The sequence below is a fragment of the Littorina saxatilis genome, linkage group LG3 (assembly GCF_037325665.1).
Source record: "Littorina saxatilis isolate snail1 linkage group LG3, US_GU_Lsax_2.0, whole genome shotgun sequence".
NCBI lineage: Eukaryota > Metazoa > Mollusca > Gastropoda > Littorinimorpha > Littorinidae > Littorina > Littorina saxatilis.
This window is the reverse complement of record NC_090247.1, coordinates 2,672,341-2,677,340: the sequence shown is the minus strand read 5'-3', so window position 1 is coordinate 2,677,340 and position 5,000 is coordinate 2,672,341. Positions and strand designations below refer to the sequence as shown.

The following is a 5,000-nucleotide window of genomic DNA, read 5'->3' as shown; positions in this document are numbered from 1 at the left end:
TTAAACGATTTTGGAAATAAATCAGGGTTAAGAATGAATATTTATTTATTTATTTATTATGAGATCTTATATAGCGCGAACCACAATTAACTGTGCTCTCCGCGCTCCAGGGCCCGGTAGCTCAGTTGGTAGAGCACTGGACTTGTGATCGAAAGGTCGCTGGTTCGAATCCGGGCCGGGCCGGACACGGGTCAACTTTATGTGCAGACCCAGAGACGGAAGCCATGTCCCACCCCCGTGTCATCACAATGGCACGTAAAAGACCTTGGTCATTCTGCCATAAGTGCAGGTGGCTGAATACACCTTAACACGCAGACACCTGGGTAGCGCGACTCCGTTGCTGCTAGCTTTCCACTGGGAGGAAGCGACCCGAATTTCCCAGCGATGGGACAATAAAGTAATGAAAATGAAATGAAATGAAAATGAAAATTAATTAATTAATGCCGTGTGATATGGAATTTTTTACACAATATATCACGCATTCACATCGGCCAGTAAATCTCAAGCCATAACGGCGAATATTTACTTTTCACGGCCTATTATTCCAAGTCACACGGGTATTTGGTGGATATTTTTTATCACCGCCTATACATTTTTGCAAGGAAAGACCCTTTTGTCAATCGTGGAATCTTTAACGTGCACACCCCAATGTAGTGTAAACGGGAACTCGGTTTTTCGTCTCATCCGAAAGACTAGCACTTGAACCCACCACCTGGGCTAGGAAAGGGGGAAGAAAATTGCTTACGCCCCGACCCAGGCGAGTGCACTTACAACTCGGCCACCCAGACCAAAACAGCAATAGTTTGGTTAGGTTGTTATATAAATAGTGATGTAAGGTATATGCCACACCTTGATTTTAGAACCCCCAAAAGTTTAACGTATTGGGTATTTGGTTTACGAGTGATTTAAAGAATTGTGTACACGTGAATTTTGATATACAATTTCAAGCAGTAAAACGATTATTTTTGATTTGGTCTAAGAGATTGATAACCCCTATAGGTAGAATAGCAGTTTTGAAATTCTTAATATGTAACCCTCCACCACGGAGTGAGTCACATGTCACCTTTGCATGATTTTCCTATTTGTACATTTTTGTACGAGTTTTTGATGCTCTATCCAGTGGTGAAACCCGTTTTAGAAAAGAGCGAAAACTGTTTGAGTTATAAGTCTGTGACTAAGGTGACCCTCACACTGTTACCAGACACTCCCCGAACTTACATTAAGCCTTACGCTGAACCGCGCGAGGTGACATGCGACTCATTTCGTGGTGGAGGGTCACATATTGCCAAGCTTGTATATTCCCAGCGAAGCTGGAGGTATCCCGTGAACGCTATACTGTAATCGATTTGAGAAATGTGCACACCGAATAATACATGATAAAGAAGGATTCGTTGTGCCCGGCTACGTGCTACAGTTGGAGATGGAAGTTCACCAAAAATGGGGACCATACTAACAAAAATACGGTGGGTAAAATAGGCGCCCCCATTTTTTCAGCAAACGCCACCCCAGGCCGCTTTGGACGGGTAGAAATTCCGTAGTTTCCAAGTCTATGGATAAAGCTCGCGAAAGAAGAATACGTCACGGTCGAAAGTCTTTGACGTCAATTAATGCATCATGACGTCATGCCTCCCTGTAATCTTTCTCTCTCGCGCAGTGTGTGCGTTTGTGTTCATTTTGTGCACATGTGTTAGTAGTCCAGGCATATTAGAGAACAACGTTGAAGTGACAATGACTAGGTTTAAAATGTCCCTTATCAGAAAGTTCAACCTCAGTCCTTTGATGTTTATTAAACACATTTTCATATAAAGTTGGCGCTTCATACGGAAAAATGGCTTTGAAATTGACCCAAATCCTTCTTTGGGCTCTGTAAATGTCGTTTGGGGGTATGGTTGTAAAATGGTATCTACTGGTCACCCCAATGTATAAACTGAAAACTCTTTCTGCACCAGAACACGCAGAAAGGATTGTATCTGCCTGATGTCTGATGCTTTTCAAAATCCCCAACCACTAACACCTTCAAAACGGACTTTAACTGACACTGTTGTTTTTCCCTATATAATCCTTACTATTTTTCCGAGACGTCGTCGTGTTGTGTATTTAGCTTGCCACAACCTCATACATGGTCCTAAAAGTTAAAGTTGAAGAAAATACTAAAGATAAATGAAAAAGCTGACGCAGTGTCATTCGCACCGTGAATCCCCCCATGGGAACATACTAAAGTCTGGTTCCAAATAGGCTCAATTTCCTTCTATTTCTTTGTATTTCTGCCTCGTAGGGGTAGGGGTGTTCAAACCAAAGGCACCTTTAAACCAAAATTCAAATCACACATCTTACAATACTAAGACACTCAGCAGTAAAAGGGTGTCTGCTGGTAAAAAATTCCAAACAATCCTAAAAGTACTTCACTACTAAAAGTGCTTTTAAAAAGAGCCGTTATTTTTCCCTCTATATTCAGTATTGTGTTTTCTGCGAACATGTAGTCTATTTAGATGGTTGTCGTGTGCACTTGAGTTGCTAAAGCGTTTTCAGTTGGGCATATGTCGAAAAGCAAAGAATTAGCCCTTTGAAAACCATCAGAACTGTCACACAAAAATAACATTTACCTATCTCACCAACTGACCAAACATAGGGCTTTTCCTTATGTATTATGTATTGTCGTGTTTTTTGTAGCATACTTGTGAAAACAACCACCACTGTTGTAAATGATACTTTAAAGAGCATTATTTCATTTTTACAGTTGAAGGACAACCTGGACTGCCGTATATTACAGCTGTTTTACAATCAGCCAAAATTTTCTTAACAAACGTATGTTAAGAACAACTCCCATAGTGAAATTGAAGGAAAACAAATTGAAAATCCCCCTGCCATAGAGGAGCTAAAGAATCAACAATAAACGACTGCATGGATAGCTTGATGCACGAATGCATTGCGGACATGTTTGTCTCCAACCAAGAGAAAGTTCCAAAAAATCCCTTTTGTGCTTCTTATTATACAGTGACGTCAAAGACAGCCTTTTCTGCTGTTCATACATTCAGGGGTTATGGTTACACTAAACGACGTAGTTGTAGCCATACTGCCATCCAGATTTATTTTTTCCTTGCGAGCAGTCACAGGGTGTTTGTGCTGTCTGCCAACCGTTAGATGACCCCGCCCAAGTCTGTTAAGGGACCGTTTGACCGTTATAGAACGCGTCTTTTTGATTTTTTGGCACAGTTGGAAACGGTTGATTTTTATCCCTACCATTGTTTCCAAACATTATATAGGAATGTTTTGTGAACAACGGATAATAGCCGCTACTCGCATGTGTAGCAAAAGTGAGCGTACATACTCACCCTGGTCGTCCAGCCGTTGTCCGTTGCCCGTCTTTATCTGTCTGTACTGAACATTACCTTTGGATATTTCTCCAACGCTATGAAGTGAAGAAACACCAAATGTTGCAAAATGTTGTATGACCCCAAGAGCTCAAAAAAGATACTTGAGAACCTTGACCTTACCTTAAGGTCAAGGTCACAGGGAGAATGAATGTGGTCTAAAAACTGCAAAATTTCACATTGTGCCAGTTTTCTGGAAAACAAATTAAAAACAGCGGGCTTAGTTTTGTATGGTATACAAGAAAAAGAAAGCCTTATCTTCTGATACCATTTTGGTTGACCTCGCTTCAATGTCAAGGTCACAGGAGTCCTTCAAAGTTGAATTGTATACATGTTTTGAAGTGACCTTGACCCTGAACTATGAAAAAAATCTTTCAAACTTCATAATTGTGTGGGGCACATGTTATATACTGATATTGAGCCACATTTAGTCACATATCATCAAGGTCAAGGTCACTTTGCCCCTTATGAAATGTGACTGAAACGGGCAATTGAATCACTAAAAGTGACAATGTCTCTTTGTAGAAAGTGCCAATAAGTATGTTTATGCTTCCTATGTCTTGAATTGATAGCCTTGTGATGTGTGACCTTTGATGATCTTGACCTTGGCCAAAGGTCATGTGTAATTTGGTAGGAAAAATCTGTAAAACAGTTCTAATAGTGTACAATGTCCTTGCCAGCTTCAGTTGTTAGACCTTCACCTTCAAGGTCACCTGAAGGTCAAGGTCACTTTAAGACAAAGGTCAAGCATGAGAGTCGCATGGGCTTTGCTTTGTTAAGATTTTTTACCAAGACACATGGATTTCTTTACCCGGCTTGGTCACATTTTTCATAGGGGTCAATGTGACCTTGACCCTAACGATATGTGACCAGATGTGGCTCACTATGAAATTCTAACAAACGCCCCACTCAGTGTTTAAGTTTGTAAGAGATATCGTCCATAGTAAAGTTAAAGGGGCAAGCTCACATCAAAATATGTCTACAATTCAACTTTGAAGGGCTCCTCTGACCTTGACATTGAAGCGAGGTCAACCAAAATGGTATCAGAAGATAAGGCTTTCTTTTTCTTGTATACCATACAAAACTAAGCCCGCTGTTTTTAATTTGTTTTCCAGAAAACTGGCACAATGTGAAATTTTGCAGTTTTTAGACCACATTCATTCTCCCTGTGACCTTGACCTTATGGTAAGGTCAAGGTTCTCAAGTATCTTTTTTGAGCTCTTGGGGTCATACAACATTTTGCAACATTTGGTGTTTCTTCACTTCATAGCGTTGGAGAAATATCCAAAGGTAATGTTCAGTACAGACAGATAAAGACGGGCAACGGACAACGGCTGGACGACCAGGGTGAGTATATGTACGCTCACTTTTGCTACACATGCGAGTAGCGGCTATTATCCGTTGTTCACAAAACATTCTTATATAATGTTTGGAAACAATGGTAGGGATAAAAATCAACCGTTTCCAACTGTGCCAAAAAATCAAAAAGACGCGTTCTATAACGGTCAAACGGTCCCTTAACAGACTTGGGCGGGGTCATCTAACGGTTGGCAGACAGCACAAACACCCTGTGACTGCTCGCAAGGAAAAAATAAATCTGGATGGCAGTATGGCTACAACTACGTCGTT

At 40.8% G+C, this 5,000-nt stretch overlaps 1 non-coding gene across 1 annotated transcript; it reads left to right on the top strand.

Moving 5' to 3' along the window:
- The first annotated feature begins 110 nt into the window (after positions 1-110).
- Positions 111-183, top strand: Trnat-ugu (transfer RNA threonine (anticodon UGU)). The gene has a single exon. It is a non-coding gene; the product is annotated as a tRNA-Thr (tRNA).
- Positions 184-5,000: the final 4,817 nt, after the last annotated feature.